The 27,930-nt window shown below is 44.2% G+C and overlaps 1 pseudogene; it reads left to right on the top strand.

The window, feature by feature from the left end:
• Positions 1 to 449: 449 nt before the first annotated feature.
• Positions 450 to 27,930, top strand: part of LOC100601371 — a 481,171-nt pseudogene continuing 453,690 nt past the window's right edge.

Genomic DNA, 27,930 nt, shown 5'->3' with positions numbered 1-27,930 from the left:
ACTTAGGGAGAGAGGCAGACTGGGAGAGGGGGACAGAGGGTCTTTTGTCCTGTCCTTGAGTTTCTTCAGGCTTGAATGGGCCTTGGAGTCCCACCTTCATTCCCATAGGGCACAGGTGTGCCCAGATCCTCACAGGGTCCCAGGACCCTCTCCTGGGCCAGAGGGCACCTCATGACCATGTGGGCAGCCTCTATTTAAAGATGGACAAGGTGAGGCCTGAGGGCCAGCCTGGGACTGCCTTCGTTGACAGGGCTGCCTGCACCGTGTGGCCCCAGCAAGGCCTGTGTAGATGGGAAGAATGGGTGCAAAACAGCACCTGTGTTGGCTGTGGTGTGACTCCCTCTGTGTCCCCCACCAGGCCCACTGCTCCTGGAGCGTGGAGGACGAGGAGGAGGCCTTCTGCGAGCAATGCCAGCATGAGAGAGACAGGCAGCTTCCGGCCCAGGACGAGGACGGAGGTGGCCTTGTCCCCAAGAGGCCGGAGCAGGAGATGCTGTGAGCAGCCCCCTACCGCATGCTTGGGCTCTAGCCCCTATTTGTGTACCCTGGGGCCTGGGCAGAGGGGGAGGTCAAGGGCCTGGGCTTGGGGGTTTCCAGTGCAGGATGAGAGCGAGGAAGGGCCCCCAGGAGCAGGCACGGCAGTGGGTGAGTGCTCCTGGGGTGAGGGTGGCCACAGCCCTGGATGAGGGTCTGCCAATACCTGGCTGCCTCCTGGGTGCTGACTCAGGCTCTGTGCCCGTGCCCTGGCCCTTGCTCGGACCGCCTCTGACACCAGCCATGCAGCCTGGCCCGAGCCCCCCACCAGACTCCCCCGCCAGTGACTCACAGAGCCACGTCCAACTTGGCGGCCAGGCTGGCTTGCTTCCTCCTTGGGCCCAGGAGGCCTCCGCGGCTGGGCTGGGCTGTTTTTCCAATAATGCTTCCCTTCCTCCTGGCCTCTTTTGTTCCATTTTCTCCAAGTCAGCAGTCTTGGGCAGAGTGGGGTTCAGCGGTCACCATAGTCAGGCCCTTGGCCACCCCCACCAAGGGCCCTAGCTATCCCGGGGCTCCCCCTGCCACATGGGAGGCCTGAGAAGTCGGGGCTTAGGAGGACCTCATGTAGGGTCCTCATGTGGGGACCAGGGCAGCCCTTGGGGAGCCCCGGGATGATGGGGGAGGCACAGCCCTGCCATAGGGGGCCCCAGACTGATGGGAGAAGCACAGCCCTGCTCTTAGGGAGCCACAGGCTGACGGGGGAGGCCCAGCCCTGCCCTAGCGAGTCCCGGAGTGATGGGGGAGGCACAGCCCTGCTCTTAGGGAGCCCTACACTGATGGAAGAGGCACAGCCTTACCCTCAGGGAGCCCCAAACTGATGGGGGAGGCATATCCCTGCCCTCAGGTAGCCCCAGACTGATGGAGGAGGCATAGCCCTGCTGAGCCTCAAGGAATCCTGGACTGATAGAAGAAGCACAGTTCTCAGGCTGCCCCAGAACCGACGGGGGAGGCACAGCCCTGCCCTCAGGGATTCTGACCACAGGAGACACAGCCCAGAGCCAGCTCTGTGGCAGACAGAGTCTCCCACACTTGGAGTCCAGGGCCTGAGTGGGCGCTGTGAGGTGAGTGTGGGCCCTGGGCAGAAGAGGCAGCAGCCGCCCAGTCCTAAGCTCCCTGCTGCTACCCTCAGCCTCAGCCTGAAGCCCTCGGAGGCCCCTGAACTGGATGAGGATGAGGGCTTTGGCAACTGGTCCCAGAGGCCAGAGCAGTGGCAGCAGCACGAGGGGGCACAGGGTGCCTCAGACAGTGGAGAGCCCCCCCAGTGTAGGAGTCCTGAGGGGGAGCAAGAGGATGGGTGAGTGAGGGCCTCGAGGGCGGGCGCTGGGCAGAGCGGGGCTCCCTCTGGACCTCGAGGGCAGGCGCTGGGCAGAGCGGGGCTCCCTCTGGACCCCGAGGGCAGGTGCTGGGCAGAGCGGGGCTCCCTCTGGACCTTGAGGGTAGGCGCTGGGCGGATTGGGGCACAGCAGAGCTCCCTTCAGGCCCTCAACCTGTGCCTGAGCAGCCACCCCATCCTCCCCTTTCCAAGGAGCCCCTGAAATGCCCCCATGGCCAGGAAAGGGGGAGAAAGGAGGGAAGGGAGGAAGAGGGTGAGACAGCATGGTGGCCGGCGAGGGGCCATGAGGAAACCTCATTCTGGGGCCCCCGAGGGCCCCTGGGCCCCATCCAGGCAGCTGTGAGGCCAGGCCGGGTGCTGCCACATCAGCACACAGCTGCGGCCGCTTCTGTAACGGAGGCCGAGAGCCCGCCGCCGCCCCTTCCTCCCTCGGGGCTGGCAGATCTCCATTCCCACAGAGGGGAGCAGGTATTTCCAGATGTGCACGCCGGAGAGTCAGCCGGGAGGACGCACTTTCCAGATGTGGGGATGTGTGTGCCTGTCTCAACCCCAACAGGCCCGACGGGCTGCTCCCGAGCCCCACCTCACTACCCCTGCTCAGGCTCCTTGCCACTCTGTCATCTGCGGCCATGATGGGGCTGACCCCACCTGCCCTGCAGGACCCGGGCCATCTGGGACCCCAGCCCTGCTCAGGACCCCCTTGCCCTGAGTGGGAACAGAGTTCATGGCTGGGCTGACAGTTCTCCCTGGTCAGGGTTCTTCCTGGCCCCTCTGAGGCCCTAAACCAGCCTGGAGCTCTAGGGACCGGTGTTGCTGAGCGACACTCCCTTGTCCTCCTACAACCAGGCTCCCACTCCCCAAGAGCCACTGGTCCTGGCCTGGTGCAGTGCCCACCGCCCCCCTCCCCAGGCCTCAGTCTCCCCCTATGCGCTTAGGAGTCAGCGGCCCTGCTTTTCTGAGATTGGGCAGCTCCCTTCTCCCTGGCCTCAGGCCTAGGCGGGCAAGGCTGCTCCCACCAGCAGGGGGCGCTTTGACTCTTCCGTGGAGCCCGGCTCTGCGGCTGCCACCCCACCCCCTGCACCTGCCTGGCTGCACAGACCTGCTCCTGAATGGCCCCTCTGTGTGGCTGCTGCTGGCTCAGACCCCTGCCCACCTTGGGCGGGTGGGTCTGGGTCTTGGCTGGCACGCATACCCAGGGGCCTGAAATCATGGAAAATTCGAGAATTTCCCATCTTCTCCTCCAGGTTCAGTCCTGCTCAAATGCAGAGCCGCTAGAAGCTGCCAGCTGGCTGGCCTCCCCTCCCCCACAGCCGGCAGCCCCTTGGCCCTGCTCCTCAGTGACCTGGCCCCTACCCCTGCCTAGCCCTCCAAATGACCCAGCCTCCAGTCCCCCAAACACCCAAGGGCCCCCACAGGGAGCAGAACAGGAGTGGTGGCCCCGGCAGCCCGGCCCCGCAGGGACCCCGCCAGACCAACTGAGTGGCGAGCAGCTGCCAAGCTGAGGCCCAGCCAGAAAGCTGGGGGGTTGAACCCAGCCTCTGTGCCTGGGGGACCCTCAGTCTGTAGAGCCCTGCCTAGCGGGGACTGGGCAGTTCCCCAAGGGCCTCAGGCCCTGACACAGCGGCCCAAGCAGACTGTGCTGGCTCTGAGGCCACTGGACCTTGTTTCCCAGTGGGCTTGGGTCTCAGAACCCTTGGCACTCAAGTAGCCTGACTACCTTCATTTTACAGATGGGGAAACTGAGGCTTGGAAAAAGGAAGGGGTCAACCAAGCAATCCAACGGCCCTAGAACAGCTTTGCCTCCCTTTCCACCCACAGGCCCAGCCTGCATGCCTGCGAAAAGGAGGACAGTGACGAAGTCCACCTGGAGGAGTTGAGTCTGAGCAAGGAGGGGCCAGACCCAGAGGACACTGTCCAGGACAACCTGGGGGCCGCAGGGGCTGAGGAGGAACAGGAGGAGGTGATGGCTCCACCTCAGAGGGTCTGGGTGTACCCCCACCCCAGGGATGAACCACTTTGCTGTCTGCACCACTCTGTGGGCCCTGTGGGTCTAGGCCAGAGTGGGTCAGCACCCCGCACCCCTAGACCTTGCAGTCCCTTCTGGGCCCACATTCTCAGAGAGGGCAAGGCCCAGTGATCCTCTTTCAAGATCTGGACTCATTTCCCCAGACTCCTTGGTCCCTCCCCACCAGCTCCAAAACGAGCATGTCAGGGCCACAGAGAACCTGGGGCTCAGGGAGGAACAGCATTTTTTCCCACAGGTGCTGGGCAGGGCAGGAGGGGTACAAGCAGGGGGTCACTGGGGATGTCTGTTTTTTTTTTTTTTTTTTTTTTCTAGCACCAGAAATAGCAGCCCAGGACACCCAGCCCCTTGGTCTTGGAGGGGACCATCGAACAGAGCTCGCCTCCCCTGAGCCCTCCCATCAAAGTAGGTCAAGCTGCAAAGCCTGCCATCTTCTCCCCTCTCCCGGACTCATACCCAAAAGGCCAATCCCACATGCCAGCCACAGGAAGACCAGGCCCAGGCCTGGCTTTTGTCTGCTATCGCCCCCATTGCCCAGCGCTCAGCAAATCCCCGTGATATAAGGGTTGGGGGTTGGATTAGTGGATGGAGTAGTTGGGGAGATGGAGGGTGGGCTTTACCTTAGCTGCTGCAGGCCTGTGTCTCTCTCCACCCTCTGCAGCTCATTGACAGGACCGAGTTCCTAAACCACTCCATAGAGAAGAGGTCTGTCTGTCTGTCTGTCTGCTTTCTGGGCTCAGATCTTAGGTTTCCTCAAGAGGGGGTTGAAGGGAGTCACAGGGTAAAGATCTGGAGACCGAGGGGGCTCTGGGAGAGGCTTGGGCAGGTAGGGAGAAGCCTTGTGGGAGACATGGGGCCTGACACATCTTCTACCCTCCAGTAACAGTGTGAAGAAATCCCAGCCAGACTTACCCATATCCAAGATTAACCACTGGCTGGAACAATACACCCAGGCCATCGAGGTGTGACCTGGCTCCCCTCTGCTGTCAGGTCCCTCCTGCATCCTGGCACCATTCCTTAATCCAGCCAACGCCCTTCCATCCAATCAATGCCGCCTTATTCAACCAACACCATATCCAACCAATGCTTCTCCATCCAATCAGTGCCCCTCTACCCAATCAATGCCCCTCCATCTAATCAATGTCCCTCCATGTAATCAATGCCCCTCCTTTCAATCAATGCTACTCCATCCAACCAGTAATCTCCCATCCTATCAATGCTCCTGCATCCAATTAATGTTCCTTTATACAAGCAATACTCCTGCAACCAATACTCCTCCAATTATTCAGTGTTCCTCCATTCAATCAGTGCCCCCATCGGAACAATACTCCACCATCCAATCAATGCTCTTTCATCCTATCAGTGCTCCTCTATCCAGCCAATATTCCTCCAGTCAATCAATGCCCCTTTATCCAACCAGTACTCTTTAATCTAATCAATGCCCCTCCATCCAATCAAGATTCCTCCATCCATCCAATACTACTCTATCCAATCGGTGCCCCTCCATCCAATCAATGCTCCTCCATCCAATCAATGTCCCTCCCATCCAATCAATTCTCCTCCATCCATCAATGCTTCTCCATCTGACCAATACCCTCCATCCAACCAATACTCGTCTATCCAATTAATGGCTCACCATGTAACCAATGCCAATCCCACATGCCAGCCCCTCCATTCAATCAGTACCTCTCCATCCAATCATCCAATACTCCTCCATCCAGTCAGTGTCCCTGCATCCAACCAATATTCCTTCATCCACCAACTCCCTTCAATCCAACCAATACACCTTCATCCAATCAATACCCCTATTCATTCAGTGCTCCTCCATTCAGTCAATTCCCCTCCAGCCAACCAAACAACTTCATCCAATCAATGCCCCTCCATCCAATAATGCCTTGCATCCAATCAGTGGCCTTTTATCCTATCAATTTCCCTCCATCCAACCAAAATAGTTTCACCCAATCAATGCCTCTGCTTCCAATCAGTGCCCTTCTATTCAACCAATACTTCTTTATCTAATCAGGGCATCTCCATCTAACCAGTATCCTTCCATCCAACCTATACTCCTCTACTAAATCAGTGCCCCTCCATCCACCCAGTTCCCCTCCATCAAACCAATACTCCTCTGCTAAATCAGCGTGCCTCCATCCACCCAGTACCCCTCCCTCCACCCAGTACTCACTTATCCAAGAAGCACTCCTCTATCTTACCAGTATTCCTCCATCCAATCAGTGCTCTTCTGTTCAATTAATGCCCCTCCATCCATACATTACTCCTTCACCCAATCAGTGCCCTTCTACTCAACCAGTACTTCTGATTTCAATTAATCCCCTTCAACCAACCAATACTCCTCCATCCAACCAGTACTCCTCCATGCAATCAATGTTCCTCTATCCAACCAACATCCTTCTATCAAACCAATATTCCTCCATCCAATTAATGCCTCTCCATCCAACAAGTACTCCTCCATCCTATCAATGCTCCTGTATCCTATCAATATTCCTCCATCCAAGCAATACTTCCCCATCCAATCAATACTTCATTCATTCACTGCTCCTCCATCCAGTCAATACCTTTCCATCCTACCAGTGCCCTTCCATCCAACCAATACTCCTTTGCCGATCAATGTCATTGCATGCAATCAGTGCCCCTTCATTGAACCAATATGGCTCTATCCAACCAATACTACTATATTCAATCAATGCTCCTCCATCTAACATATACTCCCTCATATAATCAGTACTCCTCCATCCAATCAATATTCCTTCATCAACACCTTTCTATACAACCAATACTCCTCCATCTAATCAATGCTCCTCCATCCAACCAATACTCTGCAATTTAACCACTGTCTCTCCATCCATTCAATGTCCCTCCATCCATCCCATGGTCCCCCAGCCCTACCCCCTGAGCAGCATGGAGGCAGACCCACATCTGTCCTGTGCGCCATCATCTCCTTGATGCTCTTTAGGACAGGGAGGTGTCTCACGATTGCATCGAATGGAGGAAGGCACATCTTTCCAGTGATCCCCACTCTAGGGCTTCACTGGGAAAGTGCTCCCAGGGAAAACACAGACACAAAGCAGAGGGGTGCCCAGTGTGACCCTCTGATGTCATCATGGTGGCTGTTCACTAAGGTAACCCTGATGCTTTTCCTCCTCTGCAGACCACTGGCCGGACCCCCAAGCTAGCCCACCAGGCCTCCATAGAGCTGCCCAGCATGGCCGTGGCTAGTACCAAGAGTCGGTGGGAGACGGGTAAGGTACAGGCTCAGTCTGCGGCCAAGACTCCATCCTGCAAGGTAAGGTCCCCTCCAGGGGCAAGGCTGGGCTGCAGAGCCAGCACCTGGGAGTTTAGTAGCAGGCCAAGTTTCCTTGTTAAGACAAGTGTGGGACTGTCCAGGATGAATGTGGACAGACAGAACCCTGAGATATTGCCATAGGGTTGGGTTCACCCTTGCTGGTGTAGAAGGCTGTGTTGTCCGAGTGGAGGTGGATGGCACCTTTATTCCTTTCCCTGCCCCTTCCACTGGGATTGCACAGAAAAAGTTTTGGTAGGCAGATCCCAGGCCCCCTGGCCAGGTAAGGCAAGGCAGGAGAGAAGGGCCCAGGGCTTCTACTCCCCAAGATCTAGGGGTCTGCCCTTGTGACATACCCTTCTGCTGCCCCCAGGATATTGTGGCTGGAGACATGACCAAGAAAAGCCTCTGGGAGCAGAAGGGAGGCTCCAAGACCTCATCAACAATTAAGGTAGAGCCTAAATGTGGTTGGTGCAGGCAGGAAATATTAACTCATTTCATTGTCACACAAAAACAGAAGACATAAAACGGTTAAAATAGGCCAGGCACAGTGGCTCACACCTGTAATCCCAGCACTTTGGGAGGCCGAGGCAGGCAGATCTCGAGGTCAGGAGATCAAGACCATCCTGGCCAACATGGTGAAACCCCATCTATACTAAAAATACAAAAAAAAAATTAGCCCAGCGTAGGGGCACATGCCTGTAATTCCAGCTACTCGGGAGGCTGAGGCGGGAGAATCACTTGAACCAGCAAGTTGGAGGTTGCAGTGAGCCGAGCTCGCACACTGCATTCCAGCCTGGCAACAGAAGGAGACTGAGTCTCAAAAAACAAACAAACAAACAAATAAAGAAAAACAAAACAACTTGACACACTTAGAAAATGAAGGTTTGTGCTATTGGTTTTCTTTTATTTTAGAAAAATAAAGCATTGTTTAAATATTTCTTACAAGTACAAATATAATTTAAATTTAATAAATGTTCAAAGGTATCTGTAATTAAATTTCATTCAGTAGACATATATTATGTCTAATAGAGAACTTGCTAAGTAAGATATAAAGGATGATTACATGAAAAATCAGGAAATTGTCAGTAAGAGTCTTAAAAGTCAGTGATAGGACAGTAGTTAGAAGATATCAAATAGTTATTTATTCTTAAACGTTAAACAGGATATTAATAGTTTTAATAATCTTGAAGTTTGACAACACTGTAAAAACATTACAGACCACTTTTATTTATGAAAATACATGCAAATAGCAAATAGCAAACAGCAGTTGGGCTTAAGGCTGCTACTTACTTACCCAGTAAGTGACAAAGCTGGAATTCAAACCAGGTTTGAGCTATACCAGTACTACCTTTGAAAAGATTTCCTTACACTCATCTTTTCTTTATTAAACTCATTGGTTTTTTTAATTGAGACAGAATCTTGCTCTATTGCCCAGGCGGGAGTGCAGTGACATGATCTTGGCTCGCTGCAACCTCTGCCTCCCAGATTCAAGGAATTCTCATGCCTCAGCCTCCCAAGTAGCTGTGATTACTGGTGTGCGTCACCACACCTGGCTAATTTTTGTGCTTTTAGCAGAGGTGGTGTTTTACCGTGTCAGCCAGGCTGATCTTGAACTCCTGACCTCTGGTGATCCGCCCGCCTCGGCCTCCCAAAATGCTGATATTAGTAGTGTGAGCCACCACGCCTGGCCAATTTCTTAAACTTTTGATTATACTAAATATGTTCCTTCTGCATGATAACACTGTCTTTCCTTTTATAAAATTAATCTCTTAAAATACTTTAAAATTCAAAGTACACTTTTTAGATTCTTTAAAATACTCATTGCCATGTTCATGGCCTTTAGATGTGTGATCATAGCCTATTTGCTTTTCATTGACTTAGTTTCATATTTCTTTGCCTTTTTCCCCCTACTTTTCCTTATAGAACTATTTACTAGTAATGAAATCATTTTAAAGAATACACTTTTTCTTCCTCCTGCTAACTGTTAAGAGAATGTTTTATAATCACTCTGGTCATAGCCTGTAAGTTTCTTTTCTAAACTATCTTTTCAGGATACATATTTATTAACTTGCTTTCAAATGAATATGGTCATGTCTGTGCAGCAAGTTTCTTTTCTTCCTTCTTTTCTTCTTCTCTTTTTTCTTTTTCTTTTCTTTCTTTTTTAAGGCAAGATTTCGCTCTGTAGCCCAGGTTGAAGTGCAGTTGTAGAAACATGACTCACTGTAGCCTCAACCTCTCTGGCTCAAGTGATCCACCCACTTCAGCCTCCCAACCAAGTAGCTGGGGCCACAGGTGTGCACCACCATGCTCCGCTAAGTTATTTAGTTTTTTGTAGACATGGATTCTCAGTGTGTTGCCGAGGCTAGTCTTGAACTCCTGGGCTCAAGCCATCTTCCTGCCTTGACCTCCCAAAGTGATAAGATTACAGGCTTGAGCCATTATGCCCGACCTCTTTTTCTTTTTCTTTCTTTCTTTTTTTTTTTTTTTTTTTTTTGAGACAGTCTCGCTCTTGTTGCCCAGGCTGGAGTGCAGTGGCATGATCTTGGCTCACTGCAACCTCCACTTCCCAGGTTCATGCAATTCTCCTGCCTCAGCCTCCCAAGTAGCTGGGATTACAGGCATGCACCACCATGCCCGGCTAATTTTGTATTTTTTAGTAGAGACAGGGTTTTTCCATGTTGGTCAGGCTGGTCTGGAACTCCCGACCTCAGGTGACCTGCCCGCCTTGGCCTCCCAAAGTGCTGGGATTACAGGCATGAGCCACCGTTCCCGGCCCTCTTTTTCTTTTTAACTGAGCTTATTTATCTCTTCCCCAGCTTGAGTCTGGGTCCTACTGTCTTGGTCAGAGTATTTTACTATATTGACCTGGACAATTCTGCCATCATGAACCATATTCCAAACCTAAATATGTAAGAACATAGAAAGATTATTTTAGAAGGAGAATTTTAACACACACACACTTTATTCTGAAAATTTAGCAACAAAATGAAAGGTGAGTTGTGATAGTTGATGTATCAACAAATATAAAGAAGAAAGCCTGTAATCTGTTTCAGAATGCTATTTCTGGGGCTGGTAACATCAAAAATAATCCAATTAAATGTTAACTTGCTGACTCATAAGATTTTCTCTAATTTAGAAGTTGAAGAACATATATACTGCTATTACCACTTTCCATCTTTCTCAAGTACAGTTTTTATAGTTTTCTGTTGGCTTCATCATCATATTGAAAGATTATTAATCACTTACATATATGTAGTTTTCTGTTAAGTCTTATTCAATATATTACAAAATTTTGATCTATGTATGTAATATCAATTAATAAGATGGTGTTAGTTAAGTCAGATTACGTGTTCATTCACTTAGTCGTTGTTAATACTTCACAGAATATAAATTGTGTTCCATGAGCATGAATTTCTCTCTTAATTCCACATAATTTTCTTAAAATTATGCACCATTTATCATTAAGAGTGAAAGATTATGTCATTTATTGTAGTGGTAGAAGAAAATAAAACCAAAACAGAATCCAATCCAAAAGCTTAGGTTTTTGTTGTTACTACAGTAATTACATCTTCATATACTAAGGACAGCACACTATTACTGTCCAAGAATGGTGCCTCAAACAACTGGTTGCTTACACTCTTCAGAGATGAAATAGGAACATAAGCAAGCAGGAAGATTTTTGTCTAAATATGAAGCAAGAAAGGCTTAAATGTCTTTATTCAGGGGATTAGGCATCGTAAGTGTTTTTTTAGAGAAGTTGCTTTCATGATATTTCCTATCTGCTTTTGTCTAAGTACATAATATTTATAATATTTATAAATTTATTATTTACACGTTAATACCAACATTTTTGATTTATTTTGTTTTATTAATAGGAGCTCTAATTCACATTTCATAGCCACCTTTGTATAGGCAAAAGAACTGAGAATTTAAAAAAAAATTTCAAAGGGTAAGGAAAAACAAACTTTCTAGTTTATGGTAATTATTGTTTATACTTCTACTTTGTACGTTCTTGCCTGTTTTTTTCCATTTACTGTGATTGAACTTTTATCTTTTAAATCAAATAACATTGAATAACCACAGTATTGCAAGGCACTTTGGGATGGAACAGTTGAGTCTATTTTTATTTAGCTGTTAACCTCAGCAGATTTATAATCTAGTAGAATGCAAAAATCCCCTTTTTGTGTGCCCTCAATACAAGTGGGAAGCACTTAGTAGGCACTTAATTATTTTATGTTGTGTGCGTGAATGAAGGCTTCTGCCTTTAGAGGGCTTATCTGGTTTGGGATGAGATAAATTATGAACATTTTGAAAATTAAAAGAGAACAAGATAATAATCATGTCATAGTCCTAATTAAATGAGATTAATTATAGAAGGTGTTTGGTAGAGTACGTGATACATATTAAGTATGCCAAAGTCCTTATTTTCTTGCCTTTTTGCTGAACATTAATATAAGTCTCATAAAGTGTTAAAAATACGTACATACAGAGGTTTTTTTGTTTTGTTTTTAAATAGAAAATAAATGCTCTTGGAATTCGGAGAAGGGATTACTGTGGTGTGTGTAGGCTCAGACTAGGACATTGGTAGAATCTGAGAATGAAAGGGCGTTTGGAGGGGTAGGAGAGAGAAGAGCATAAGCCAAGGCATGGAGCTGGGAAAGCTCAGGTAGTATCTGAAGACTAATTGTCTACTTATTTTTTTTAAAATATAAAATTGTGAGTTTCGTTCCCTCCTTTGCCCGCCATCCTCCCCTCTGTTGCTCAGGCTAGAGCGCAGCGGCATAGTCTCAGTTCACTGCAACCTCTGCCTCCCAAGTTCAAGTGATTCTTGTGCCTCAGCCTCCCGAGTAGCTGGGGCTACAGTTTTGAGCCACCACACCTGGCTAATTTTTGTATTTTTAGTTGAGACGGGGTTTCACCATGTTGCCCATGGCTGGACTCAAACTCCTGAGTTCAAGCGATCCATCCATCTAGGCTTCTCAAAGTGCTGGGGTTACAGGCGTGAGCCACCGCGCCCAGCCTAATTGTCTACTTTGATTGGAGCATAGGATGTGTGAGTAGGAATGTGGAAGACAAAGCTAGATAGAGGGAATGGGAACAGATTGTCGATAGCCTTGTTCCGTTGGGAAGAGTTTGGGCTTTATGTAGTTCCTTAAGATTTATGGATTCATAATTTATACATAAAGACTGAATGTTTTAAATATGAGAAGTGTTGCCTATTGAAGAATACTTCTTTAGAGATTATATACCTATCAACAGATAATCATGTTGGTTTAAAACGTGTTAAAAACTCTTTTGGAGCTAACCATAAACAAAATCATACATTATAGAAGACTTATCATTTGCAAGTAATACTTTCTGAGAGCTCTGTAAATCCTCAGATTTTAAGATTAAGACATCTTTTTGTGGAATTCTTTATCTGAATTATATTTCCATTGAGAGTAATATGTTTCTTACATGTACGCATATTCTACAAGTTAATATCCTTTTCAACTTTAATGAAGGTTTTATTTCACTTGAATCCTTTTTGCTCAGGTTACAGCATTTGCTGAATTAGTTCAGTGATTTTTGGTGACAGAAGTATAGAACATTTCTGTTCTTTTCCTGGTTAAGAGCTGCCATTTTCTTAGTCCTTACATTTTTTTTCTTTGTGGGGGCAGGGGGCATTTTACATCAATAGATTTGGTTTTTTTTCTTTTTTCTTTTTTCTTTCGAGAAGGAGCCTCCCTCTGTCACCCAGGCTGGAGTGCAGTGGTGTGATCTCTGCTCACTGCGAGCTCTGCCTCCCAGGTTCACACCATTCTTCTGCCTCACCCTCCCGAGTAGCTGGGAATACAGGCGCCCGCCACCACACCCAGCTAATTTTTTTGTATTTTTAGTAGAGACAGGGTTTTGCTGTGTTAGCCAGGATGGTCTTGATCTCCTGACCTCATGATCTGCCCGCCTTGGCCTCCCAAAGTGCAGGGATTATAAGGTTGAGCCACCGTGCCCAGCCCAGTTTTTTCTCTTAAACTGTTTAGAGTCATTGCCTTTTAACTTTAATACAAATGCTTGGCTGGGCATGGCGGCACACACCTGTGGGCCCAGCTCCTTAAGAGGCTGAAGCAGGAGAATTGCCTGAGCCCAGGAGGTCAAGACTACAGTGAGCCGTGATTGTGCCATTGCCCTCCAACCCTGTCTCAAAAAAACTTCCAAAAACAAATGCTTGGTGTTAGGCTAGACTCATGCATTTAGCCCCTAGATTGGGCCTCTAGCTTCTCCATTGCCTTAACAAAGTATCTTCTGGGTAGCTCTCAAAACATTTAACATGAATGTTAAATCTACGAATGTCATATTGTCTCATACCGTAAATCTGCAGAATTCCTCCCTTGATTGATATCTTATTCTCTCTTTTCTTCTACATATGTGTATATGTACATATACAGTTATCTTTCAAAGTCTGTAGGGGATTGGTTCCAGGAACTCCCCCATCCAATACAAAAAACTGGATGTTCAAGTTCCAATTTTCTTATATAAGGTGGCATAGTATTTGCATATAAACTATGCACACCCTCCGATATACTTTAAATCATCTCTAGATTATTTATAATACTTAATGTAAATGCTATGAAAATAGTTGTTATACCATATTTTTAAAATTTTGTATTTATTGTTTATTGAATGTTTTTGATAGATGGTTGATTGAATCTGCAGATGTGGAACTCATGGATATGAAGGGCTAACTGCATATATATGTGTGTGTGTGTGTATGTGTGTATAAGTTAAAAAAAAACGGAATTTCTAGCCCTTTGAGCAAACATAAGGAACATTTATAAAGAGTTGAAAGATAGGAAGATGTACTGAGGGAATTTAACTGACTGATTCGAGTTCTGAGAGAGCCTTTGGGATCTCAAGAAATCTACTGACGTACATTTATTTATAAGCTGCCATAAGGTGATAATGTGGGTGTAATTAATTTAGTGCTTTAAGTGAGAATTTGAGCAGTTGAGGGTTTTCTGTATACGAAAATCTATATTTGTAATCTGACATTTAGGGATGGAGAGATTGCTTTTGAAAGAATATACCAGTATCTCCTATAGCATTTCAGAGGTAAAATGTTATCTAGAAGGATCGCTTGAGCCCAGGAGTTCAAGGCTGTAGTGAACTATGATCATGCCACTGCACTCCTAACCTGGCAGCAAAGAGAGACCCTCATCTCTAAAAAACATAAAATGAAATTTATCTTTATTTTCAATATAATCCATAAGTTCACATCTTACCTTTTTTTGAAATGTAACAATAGATAAATAAAATGGTACAGTAATTTTATTTATTAGGAATATTTCAGGAGACTCACTAGTTTGTTAAAATGTAAAACTAGGCCGGGTGCGGTGGCTCACACCTGTAATCCCAGCACTTTGGGAGGCTGAGGCAGGCAGATCACCTGAGGTCAGGAGTTTGAGACCAGCCTGGCCAACATGGTGAAACCCTGTCTCTACTAAAAATACAAAAATTAGCCAGACGCAGTGGCGGGTGCCTGTAATCCCAGCTACTCTGGAGGCTGACATAGGAGAATTGCTTGAACCCGGGAGGCAGAGGTTGCAGTGAGCCGAGATTGCACCACTGTACTCCAGCCTGGGCAACAGAGTGAGAGTATCTCAAAAAAAGAGTAAAACTAGCTGTAGAATAAATACCAGGTTAGAATACAGTTTTTAGGCTTGGTGCAGTGGCTTATGCATGTAGTTCCAGCACTTTGGGAGGTCAAGGTAAGAGAATTGCTTGAGGCTAGGAGTTCCAGACCAGCCTGGCAACATAGCAAGACCCTGTCTCTACCAAAAAGATTAAAATTAGCCGCATGTGGTGGTGTGCGCCTATAGTCCCAGCAACTTGGGAGGCTGAGGCGGGAGAATTGCTTGAGTTCAGGATTTCGAGGCTGCAGTGAGCTATGATTGCACTCCAGCATGGGCAACAGCGTGAGACCCTGTCTCAAATAAATAAACAAATAAATGAATAAGCAAGCAAGCAATTTTTAAGTTGAACATCAGTTCTCTACTTGACTCCAGAGTTAAATAGGCATCCAGTTGCTTTTTGTGTTTATTTTTATATTCACTGCTTTTGCCTGCAACTGTGTTTCTGGTTCTAAGTAAATATAACATATGCTACTGGTACACATACGTCTTAGGCAACATGTGTTTCATTCACTGGATTGTTAGCTCTGCTTTGTTTTGTCACTACTTCAGTCCCAGTACCAATAACTGTACCAGGCACAAAGTAGGTATTTAGTTAATATTGTTAAATGAACAAATACAAATATTTGATCAGTTGAATCCTCATTTATTAGTACTGCACTATCTTTTCTTAGCTGTTTTCGTGAACATATGTGTGCTGGTCTTGTACCCTAACTAGATTGGAAGTACATTGTGGGTAGAAACTTGGTTTTATTTGTTTTTCCTATATTCTCCTTTATAGCAGTTTAGACCTGATGGGAAGTAGGTACTTCCCAAACATGTGATTGAACTGAAATACATTGGTAGATTTCATTTTATCAGGAGACTGCCAAAAGTATAGTCACAAATAAGGAATTTGGAAGAGAATCAAAAAGCTAGTATGTACTCGTTTGTCAGCTTGAAGGCCTGTATAAGACTCCATACTTCTGTGGAGTAAAAAGGGTAGGGTTCTGGGGCTGGACGCGGTAGCTCACACCTGTAATCCCAACACTTTGGGGAAAAAAAGAGGGTTCTGGGACTATTTGCTTTTTCTTCTTCTTTTTTTTTTTTTTTGAGACAGTTTTGCTCTGTCATTGAGACAGTTTTGCTCTGTCATTCAGGCTGGAGTGCAGTGCAGTGGCATGATTTCAACTCACCACAACCTCTACCTCTCGGGTTCTAGCAGTTCTCCTGCCTGAGCCTCCTGAGTAGCTGGGATTACAGGCGCTTACCACCACACCTGGCTAATTTTTTTATATTTTTAGTAGAAATGGGGGTTTTACCATGTTGGCCAGGCTGGTTAAGAACTCCTGACCTCAAGTGATCCGCCCGTCTCGGCCTCCCAAAATGCTAGGATTACAGGCGTGAGCCACTGCTCCCGGCCTCTAGGACTGTTCTTTTCCTTGCTCCTTAACAGTCTATTTCCTGCTTTTTGTTTTGTTGTGTTTTGTTTTGTTTTGCTTTGTTTTTTGTTTTTGGCCTTCTAACTATGTTAAAAATGTTGTAAGTCAGTGGTTCTCCAAGGGTGGTCCCAGATCAGCAGCATTATCACCTGGGTACTTACTAGAAATGCAAATTCTTGGGCCCCACTCCAGACCTACTGAATGAGCAACTCTGAGGGTAGAACCTAAAAAATTGTGTTTTAACAAGTCATCTTGGTGATTCTGATGGTAACGTTTGATGTCACCAAATGATACTGGCACTTTTTTTTTTTTGAGATGGAGTCTCGCTCTGTCACCCAGTCTGGAGTGCAGTGGCATGATCTTGGCTCACTGCAACTTCCACCTCCCAGGTTCGAGCAATTCTCCTGTCTCAGCCTCCTGAGTAGCTGGGACTACAGGCACATGCCACCATGCCTGGCTAATTTTTGTATTTTTAGTAGAGATGGGGTTTCATCATACTGGTCAGGCTGGTCTCGAACTCCTGACCTCAGGTGATCCACCTGCCTCAGTCTCCCAAAGTGCTGGGATTACAGGCATGAACCACCATGCCTAGACTGATAAAGACACTGTCTTTAAGAGAGAGGGCTAGAGGCAGTGATTATGTGCCAGAGAAAACTAGCAGCCTAGATTTAAGAGGATAATATAATCCAAAGCTTTTCAGAGGGAATAGATATAGTTTATAGAAGGCATTAAGACATAAAGCAGATTATTGAAACTTCATTGTACACTGTAACCATATAATTGACTTTTACTTATATATTTCCTCTTTTACTTTGCAGTTTGTGTTCAAATCAAAAGATGAGAACCTTAATCAAGCTTTATAATATTTTATTTTAGATTTTTGTAAAAGTGAATGCTCTTTATATTCCATAGCAAGTAGCTGAAAAGCTACTGAAAAGTGTCCAACCCAAGAATTTTGTGTATTTTTCATTTTGAATATACTTCTCAGTGATTTCAATTTTGAATCCTAGCCCTTTTAAATTTTAGAGTACAAGGTAGTTTAAAATGGCTTCAATAAGGCTGGGTGCGGTGGCTTGCACCTGTAATCCCAGCTCTTAGGGAGACCGAGGTGGGTGGATCACAAGGTCAGGAGTTTGAGAACAGCCTGACCAACATGGTAAAACCCTGTCTCTACTAAAAATACAAAAATTAGCTGGGCGTGGTGGTGTGCACCTGTAATTCCAGCTACTCAGGAGGCTGAGGTAGGAGAATTACTTCGACCCCGGGAGGCTGAAGTTGCAGTGAGCCGAAATCGCACCACTGCACTCCAGCCTGGGCAACAGAGTGAGACTCTGTTTCAAAAAAAATAAATAAAATAAAATAAAAAATTAAAAAAAAATAAATTTTCTTTCTGTCATGCAGACTTAGTAAAATATCTTCCTTCTATTATTTTTATCTTTTTTGTTTATAATAGGAAGTGAATATCTAATTTTCTATACTGCGAAAAATACGTATAAAGTATCATGGAAGTTCAACATTCATTTTCCTTGAAGATAATTCCAAAGTTTTCTTCTCCAGAAATATATCCTGTTATCATTAGGTTTAGTTGTACTGATAAATGGCAGTTGATGATTTCTAATTTTTTAAACATATTTTATTCATAACACTTTTTTTTTTTTGAGATGGAGTCTCACTCTGTTGCCCAGGCTGGAGTGCAGTGGTGTGGTCTTGGCTCACTGCAACCTCCACCTCCTGGGTTCAAGCAATTCTCTGCCTCAGCCTCCCAAGTAGCTGGGATTACAGGCACCTGCCACCATGCCTGGCTAATTTTTTCTTGTATTTTTAGTAGAGATGGGGTTTCACTATCTTGGCCAGGCTGGTCTTGAACTCCTGACCTCGTGATCCACCTGCCTCAGCCTCCCAAAGTGCTAGGATTACAGGCATGAGCCACCGCGCCCTGCCTTTTTTTTTTTTTTGAGATGGAGTCTCACCATGTCGCCCAGGGTGGAGTGCAGTGGTGCGATCTCTGCACACTGCAACCTCCGCCTCCGGGTTTGAGTGATTCTTCTGTCTCAGCCTTCCGAGTAGCTGGGAATACAGTTCCTGGCTAATTTTTGTATGGTTAGTGGAGACAGGGTTTCACTATGTTGGCCAGTCTGGTCTCGAACTCCTGACCTCAAGTGATCCCCCCGCCTCAGCCTCCCAAAGTTCTGGGATTACAGGTGTGAGCCACTGTGTCCGACCTATTTTCCTCTTTTTCTTTTTACCTTTTTTCCTTCCCTTTTTTTCTTCCTTTCACTGTTTTCGTCTTTTATGTCTCTCACCCTCGCCCTTCCTCAGTTCAATTCAAAGAGCAATATACTGCCATATCTGGAGAATTTTTAGTGGGAATTTAATCTTTATTTTAAAAGAGTAAGAATTTATACCAATTATTATGTTTTCGACTGAGGTTGTTTTACAGAAGGAATTCTTTTTGTTATGTAGGAATGTGTTTTAAGACTTTTTGTTTCTAACATCTAAGTTTCGTAGAGAAGAAAAGGTAAAAGATTGACATTATTCTCATAGTCTTTTACTCTTTTCTCAAAGGTCTTAGTTCAGGTCCTAATTTTCTTTCAATTATACTCATATATTTAACCGGTCTCCTTTAGGTGGTCATTTGGGTTGTATACATATTCTTGTCTGTGTTTCATTAGTCATATATTATATAATTGAACGTATGTGCAAATATATATTTGAAGGATAACATTCTAAAATTGTTGAGTTAAAGGGTATATGCATTTACAAACTTCACAGATGTTACCAGTTGTCCTCTATAAAGTGAAACTGGTTTATATCACCACAGCTAACATATAAATGTCTGTTTTCTACCATATTATTAAATTACTGAACTTTATCCATCTGATGGAAAAGGAGAAATCTGATTGTACTTTATTTTTTATATTTTTAATTTTTTTATGAGATGTCTTGGTATGTTTGCCAAGATGGTCTCAAACTCCAGCCTCAAGCAATCCTCTCACCTCAGTCTCCCAAAGTTCTGAGATTACAGGCATTAGCTACCATGCCTGGCCCTGATTACCACCCCACCACCCACTGCCCCCCCCCTTTTTTTTTCTTTGAGACAGGGTCTCACTCTGTCACCCATGTTAGAGTGTGGTGGTGTGATCACTGCTCACTGCAGCCTTGGCCTCCTGGGCTGAGGTGATTCTCCTGCCTCAGCCTCCCAAGTAGCTGGGACCACAGACACATGCCACCATGCCTGGCTGATTTTTTAAATTATTTGTAGGGACGTGGTCTCGCTATGTTGCACAGGCTAGGCTCAAACTCCTGAGCTCAAGTTATCCTCCCGCCTTGGCCTCCCAAAGTGCTGTGATTACAGGGCTGAGCCACTGTGCCCAGCCTCTGATTATACTTTTAATTGTAATTTCTCTTATGCTTGAAGTTGAACATATACAGTAAAGACTTTACGGTATTGTAAGCTGAAGTTTCAGAATCATCCAGGACCAAAAATGTTAGCAGAAATGCAAAACTAGCCAAGGAGTATCAAGAGGACAAAACTGATAATTGATATTGTTATTACCTTCAAAGTTTGATTGCATTGATTAGCTTATTATTTTTATTAAAGTCATTTTAAAAAGCATATAAAGTTCTATGCCAAAGCATCTTTGGCCTGACAAGTTGGGCTGTCACTTCCTTTTGACAAGACTTTAATTTTTATCAGCTTTAAATGCATGTGTCATTACTGTTCTGGTTAGGTAACATAATTATCCCACTGCAGAATATATAATTTCAAAAGAGTCTTGTGGATATTTGATGCCTTTTCCTCTGAAAACAATTGAATTGTTTTCAGACTACTTTTATTTCAGTAAGATAAATGTAATCCTTCCTTTAATTGTAATGTAAAATTTAAGAGCACATTGAAATGAAAACGAAAGCTTAACACTACCTACATTTTGAAAGTTATAAGAGACTAAATAAGTTGGATTTTATGTTTCTTGTGGTACCGAATAGAAACAAAGGTCATTCAAACTAAGTTTGAATGAGAATTAAGTTTAATGGCTCACTTGCTAAACCAGAGTTGCGCAATCCTCACAATTCCTTAGGGATGTGGCAAGGTCATCCTTAAATGTAAAGTTCTTGCTCACTTAATGGAAAGCACTGTAGATACATAAATAACATTGTTACCTGTCTTAGTGGGTCAGCATAATAGACGGGGGTGGTGGTACATGTGAGAATAGTGAAATTTGTAGCTAGTTTTGAGGCCCTTGTGACTTTTAAGAGGTAGTATGAGTCACTTTAACAAGTTAGTGTTTGTGACATAGTTTCAACTTCTTATGTGAAAGATAGTATTTCAATTGTAAATGTTCTTTTAATATTCTGGAGAGCTACTCTTTCCTAGCCCCTCTGTTTTACTGACTTTAAAAGTTGTTTACAGTTTGTTTCATGTTCAAATGTAGGGTTTTAGTAATTCCTTGGGGTGGGGGGCAGGAATGGGCAGAAGGCCATTGTCTCTAATTTTCCTTTTCCCAACTTTCTTTTTTCTTTCTTTTTTCTATGGATTACATGTCAAGGTGGGTGAGAAAAATGGTGGGGATTGAGAAAAGGGAGCAGTTTATTGTTTGTAGGGGAGGTCCAAAATAAAGTCACTTAAGGAATCTGTCATAAAATTTAAATATATGATGAAGCTTGTGCAAGGGGATTATAAGAACTGATTTTACTTTAACCCTTCCTGCTTTATGAAAAGATCTTGTTGACGGCAAAAAGACAAACACTTTAGCAAACTGTACTGTACACCTTGCATGTGTTTGCGTTAATATTAGTTGTTTTATTTTATTTTTTGATATGGAATCTCACTCTGTTACCCAGGATGGAGTACAGTGGCGCAATCTCAGCTCACTGCAACCCCTGCCTCCTGGGTTCAAGCAATTCTCCTGCCTCAGCCTCCCGAGTAGCTGGGATTACAGGTGCCATCAGGCCTGGCTAACTTTTGTATTTTTAGTAGAGACAGTGTTTCACCATGTTGGCCAGGCTGATCTTGAACTCTTGACCTCAAGTGATCCACCCGCCTCAGCCTCCCAAAGTGCTGGGATTACAGGTGTGAGCCACCGCACCAGGCAGTATTAGTTGTTTTTTATTGTAGACTCTTAAATGATGTGAACTATGTGTTGTAAAATCCCTACCCTGAAGTAAAATGCATTTAGATGTCCCCCCCGCCCTTTTTAACTTAAATCCTTTTTCCCCCTTGCAGTCAGTGCATTTTTATATTTGTACATACTTTGTGAGAAATGTGTAAAGGAAATATTTTTGCATCTAATTGTCCTAACTTCCAAAGGTTCTTTACTGAGTTAAAAAACCTTTTTTTTTTTTGGTCTAAACTGAATTTTGTCTGTCTTTCCCCTACTCAGGCCCAGATTGCCTTCCTATAGGGAGAAAGGAAGGGCCAAGAAAATTTGAAGAAGGATCTTGTGAGGAGGATAAAAATGTTGGAGTATGCTCTTAAACAGCAAAGGTAATTCAGTAAAACAAAAAGTGGTATTCTTTTTTGTTTGTTTGTTTTGAGACGGAGTTTCGTTCTTGTTGCCCAGGCTGGGGTGCAATGGTGCCATCTTGGCTCACCGCAACCTCCACCTCCTGGTTTCAAGCAATTCTCCCGCCTCAGCCTCCCCAGTAGCTGGGATTATAGGCATGCACCACCACACCCAGCTAATTTTGTATTTTTAGTAGAGACAGGGTTTCTCCATGTTGGTCAGGCTGGTCTCGAACTCCTGACCTCAGGTGATGTGCCCACCTCGGCCTCCTAAAGTGCTGGGATTACAGGTGTGAGCCACTGGGCCTGGCCAAAATGGTGGTCTCTTAAATATTGGAATAATTTTTTCATCATTCCTAAAATAAATTGAAATGTTAATACTGCTTGAGTTCAGGTGTGTCTATAGTAAACATTTGTATGAATGGTTGTAATATGTTAATTTTATTATGAATAGTTTAATAATCAGAAAGCTGATTTATATGATTTCTTAAAAATTAGCAACACTTTTTTCCTACTCTGCCTGTTTTGGAGAAGCAGATGTGCTCCCTGAACTGTTAATACCCATTCATTTTAAAGTTGAAATAGTTTTTAATTTTTAAAGGAAGTTTCTATAATGTTTACTCCTTTTCCTGTCATTTAATATTATTCAATTTGATGTGTTTTCTTTAGAAAAAAAATTGTTCTAGCAGACTATGTTAAGATTCTATATAGACTTTTTGTTTTTTTTGGAAACAGAGTCTCACTCTGTCGCCCATGCTGGAGTGCAGTGGTGCAATCTCAGCTCACTGCAAGCTCCTTCTCCCGGGTTCACTCCATTCTCCTGCCTCAGCCTCCCAAGTAGCTGGGACTACAGGCGCCCACCACCACGCCTGGCTAATGTTTTGTATTTTTAGTAGAGATGGGGTTTCACCATGTTAGCCAGGATGGTCTCGATCTCCTGACTTTGTCATCCCCCAATCTCGGCCTCCTAAAGTGCTGGGATTACAGGCGTGAGCCACCGTGCCCAGCCTATAGACTTTTTTTGTGTATTTTGTTCCTTTGCTGTCTGCCGTTAACAATCTCTCCAGAAGTTTATCTTACCTTTCTATTTTGCTAGTGTCTAAGATACTCCAGTAACTAAATTTGGGTCACAAGTAAAGGAAAATGGGTCGTGAGTGAGATTTTTGGAAGTTATATGAGTTATTTATTTGCTTTAATGAATGGGCCTTGGATTTTTTTGTCGACAATCTGAATTCATTTTTTTTAGATAACTCAGTACTTATAGGTGATATTGGAATTATCTATTTTGCTACTTTCTTGCTTTGTTTTTAATGATGCTTGTTTTTTTTTCTCTTTTTGAAGTTGGCGAATGGGATATTTGCAATAAAATAGCATTTAGATGCAATTAGATAAATAGATGATATTTATGAATAATGAGAAACAGATAAAATTTTATTAGAACTTATGTTCATCATCATGTGGAATCTTTAAATGGCATAAGAGATTGAAAATAGGTTGACCTCTTAGTGAAAAATATGTTTCTTTTCATACTTTGGGAAAGTTGATGAAAAGCTGTATTAGGGACATGGAAAGAAAAAACATTTTTAGGCCAGGCGTGGTGGCTCACGCCTGTAATCCCAGCACTTTGGGAGGCTGAGGCGGGCAGATCACAAGGTCAGGAGATCAAGACCATCCTGGCTAACACGGTGAAACCCCGTCTCTACTAAAAATATAAAAAAATTAGCCAGGCATGGTGGCAGGTGCCTGTAGTCCCAGCTACTTGGGAGGCTAAGGTAGGAGAATGGTGTGAACCTGGGAGGTGGAGCTTGCAGTGAGCCGAGATTGCACCACTGCACTCCAGCCTGGGTGACAGAGCAAGACTCTGTCTCAAAAAAAAATAAAAAATAATAAAAAATAATAAACATTTTTAAAAATACATAATTTGGGAGTAGTGAGATTTTTTTTTTTTTTTCAGGTGGAGTCCTGCTTTGTTGCCTAGGCTGGAGTGCAGTGGTGTGATCTCAGCTCACTGCACCCTCTGCCTCCCAGGCTCAAGCAATTCTCCTGTCTCAGCCTCCTGAGTTGCTGGGACTACAGGTGCATGCCACCATGCCTGGCTAATTTTTTTTGCATTTTTAATAGAGACAGGGTTTCACCATATTGGTCAGACTGGTCTTGAACTACTGACCTCAGGTAATCCACCGCCTCAGCCTCCCAAAGTGGTGGGATTACAGGCGTGAGCCAATGTACCTGGCCAAGTATTCGAGATTTTTTTTTTTTTTTGAGATGGAATTTTGCTCTGTTGCCAGGCTGGAGTGCAGTGGCACGATCTTGGCTCACTGCAACCTCCACCTCCTGGATTCAAGCAGTTCTCCTGCCTCAGCCTCCTGAATAGCTGGGATTACAGGCGCTCACCACCATGCCCAGCTAATTTTTGTATTTTCAGTAGAGACGGGGTTTCACCATGTTGGCTGGGGTGGTCTCGATCTCCTGACTTCGTGATCCGCCTGCCTCAGCCTCCCAAAGTGCTGGTGTGAGCCACCGCGTGCGGCCTGGAGTGGTTATGTTCATCTGGAAGAGGAAAGTAGAAAGGAGTGCAGAGTAAGAGGAGGTGAGGCTTGAATAGCATCAAATAAGGTGCTTGTCAGACAGACAAGGTGCAGGAAGTAGAGAGAACATGTTTGACATGGAACAAAGCAGTTTGGTGTGTTCAGAAATTTGTAATTTTTGTGTGTGGAGAGTAGGATGTTGGTTGTGGTCCTCCTCTCAGTTGATGACCGATAATGGTAGAGGGGGCAAGAGTTAGATCACAGAGAGCCTAACCAAGGAGTTCAAACTTTTATCTTACATGTAACAGGGAATGTGGGAGGTTTAAATTTTTTTTTGAGACAGGGTCTTGCTTTGTTGCCCAGGCTGTAGTGCAGTGGCACAGTCATGGTTCACTGTGGTGTCAACCTTCTGGGCACAAGTGATCCTCCCACTTCAGCCTCCCGAGTGGCTGGGAATACAGATATACTCCAGTCCACGCAGATAAATTTTTAATTTTTTAGAGAGACAGGGTCTCGCCCTGTTGCCAGATCTGGTCTGGAACTCCTGGGCTCAAGCAGGCCTCCTGCTGTAGCCTCTCAAAGTGCCGTGATTATAGGCGTGAGTCACCATGCCCAGCCCAAAAAATTTTATCTAAAATGATCTCGAACTAATAGAGGAGTTGCAAGAATCTTGTATACCCTTTACCCAGATTCACCAGTTGAAAATGTTTTGCTATATTTGCTTTATTGTGTTTGCTCTCTTTATAGGTATCATTTTTTTTCCCCTAAATCATTTGCTAGTTTGTCCCTAACTACCTCTGTGTATATTTCCTAAGAGCAAGGACATTTCCTTATGTGATTATAGTACATTACCAAATTAAAGAAATGTAACATTGATATTCTATTATCTGATATAGTCTATATTCAGATGTTCTAAAAATGATCTTTATAGCATTTTTTTTCCTGGTCCAGGATCTAATCTGGAAATATATACTGCATTTAGTTGTTAAGCACTTGAAAGTTTTAAGCAAGATAGAGTATGAAATACATTTTAGAAAGATCTCCTGACCTCAGTGTGGGGGTGGACTGGAAAGATCTGTAAACAGAGGCAGAAAGATTGTAATAGTCTAAGGTGAGAAATGATAACACAGTAGCTGCTGAAATAGAGACACATCAACTATAAAAATTTTAAGTAGAGTCCATGAAATCCGAAGCTTATATAAAAATTTGGAGATGGGACAGTGGGTGAGTGAGAAAGATAATTTGAGAACGACTCCCAGGTTCCTGGCTTGAAGGACTATCTGAATTATGAGAGACTTTTAGAAGGTATCAAATGAATTAAAAAGAAGAATTAAAGAGCAGATATGTGAGGGGGACCCATGATGAGAGATATATGCTTGGGAATCATCAGTATTATTGTGAATGAAGTGAAAGGAGTAGTTGATAGAACAAGTATTGTGGAAACAGAAGAGAAAACTAGAAGGAGTGACAGGAAGTAGAAATATTTGAAGAGAAGGCAGAGGAAGAAGAGCCAACAAAGAAATAGAGAAGGAAGGAGGAGAGAGTAGTATTTTGGAAGTGAGTTAAAGGAGGAAGTTCAATAACTGAAGATGCTAAGTAGACTCCAAGTAAGTTGTATACTGAAAATAGTCATTTGGAGTTGCCAGTTGGAAGCTTACTGGTACCCTTACTAAAGCAGCCTCAGTAAGGCAGCAGGAACGTGAGCCAGATCACAGAGGATCGAGGGCTGAGAAGGATGAAGTGGGGAGAGATGGAGTTGCTTATTATTATTATTATTTTTTCTTTGAGACAGAATCTTGCTCTGTCACCAGGCTGGAGTGCAGTGGCGTGATGTCGGCTCACTGCAACCTCCGCCTCCTGGGTTCAAGCCATTCTCCTGCCTCAGTCTCCTGAGTAGCTGGGACCTCAGGCGTGTGCCACTACACTGGGCTAATTTTTGTATTTTTAGTAGAGATGGGGTGTCACCATCTTGGCCAGGATGGTCTCGATCCCTTGACCTTGTGATCCACCCGCCTTGGCCTCCCAAAGTGTTGGGATTACAGACGTGAGCCACCGCACCTGGCAGAGTTGCTTATTTTTTTAAGAAATTTGACTCTGAAGGACAGTAAAGATAAGGAACTGGCTGAATCTAGGGAAGATTTTTTTCTTCTCTTTCTTAACTAAATGGGATTGCTCCTGGAAAAGAGTTCTTGCTTTTGTGTCTTTTTTTTTTTTGAGATGGAGTTTTGCTCTTGTTGCCTAGGCTGGAGTGCAATGGCATGATCTCAGCTCACTGCAACCTCCACCTCCTGAGTTAAAGCGATTCTGCTGCCTCAGCCTCCCCAGTAGCTGGGATTACAGGCATGCACTACCACACCGGGCTAATTTTGTATTTTTGGTAGAGACGGAGTTTCTCCATGTTGGTCAGACTGGTTTCAAACTCCCAACCTCAGGTGATCCGCCCACCTCGGCCTCCCAAAGTGTTGGGATTACAGGCATGAGCCACCGCGCCCAGCCTGGTTTGTATCTTTTGAAGTATATGGAGTGATTTGGAATTATTCTTGATGTTATGGCACTATTTGTATAATCTAAGAAATTTTTAAAAAGCATTTATTTGTGGCTTGAATTTTAAATTGAATTTAAAAAAAATTTATTGAGGAAAATTTGAAATATACTCATAGAGAACTAATATCTTTTATATACAGCCCCAAGTTTTAACAGTTAATGTTTTTGTCAGTCTTTTTCACCTTGATCTATTTTAATGCAATTCCAGATACCTTGTCATTTCACCTGTAAATGCCTAAGTAAAGATCATGATTTTACATGATTTTCTTTGCATGATTTTTACAGATTTTCTAAGTAGTCCCACTTTAGGATCCAAAAGTAAAACCGAATTATTAACGTTACAGAAGAATTACTTACCTAGCAGTGGATTTATCAAAACATTCCTTAATGTGTGATAAAATTTAATATAAATTTTCAAGATTACATAGTGTATAATCTGAGGTTGACTTAGGAACATCTATGCTGAGGAACCTCAAATACTATATAAATACAATTCTGAAAAATTTCTACCATTTTTAAAATTTCTCTCTATTCACTGCTACTTTTATCTACCCTACTGTAGTAACTTAACTGTCCTCCTTGCTTCTAGTATTTCCATATTTTAGTTCATCTTCCGTATCCATAGAATTCATTTTCTAAAACACAAATATAATAATTCTATTATATCCCTGTTTAAAAATATCTAGCTAATTTCAGGTTCTTAGTAAAGTTCTTCACAACCAGGCCCTTTCTGTCCATTCTGTGTCTCCATTCCTTCCATACCTTTTGGGTGTAATTATTCTGTTTGCTGTTTTTTGACCCACTGTGTGTGTTTTTTTTTCTTCCACTTAAGATGTCGCTTCTGACAGAAATGCCCTCTCCATCAATCCATTTTCTGATTGGAAAACTCCCACTGGCATTTTGAGATTTAGCTAAAATCCCACGTGTTACCTTCTTTTTGGTAGCTTTCTTTGACACCAGTTTTGACTGAATTAGGTAATCCCTTATCTGCATTCTTGTAATACTTGCTAGTAGCCCTTATAGCTCTTAAACAGTATGCTGTAGTTATTTACATTCCTGTCTCTTACGCATACCCT

This window comes from Nomascus leucogenys, chromosome 22a, assembly GCF_006542625.1.
Source record: "Nomascus leucogenys isolate Asia chromosome 22a, Asia_NLE_v1, whole genome shotgun sequence".
Lineage (NCBI taxonomy): Eukaryota > Metazoa > Chordata > Mammalia > Primates > Hylobatidae > Nomascus > Nomascus leucogenys.
This window is presented reverse-complemented; position numbering and strand designations above follow the sequence as displayed.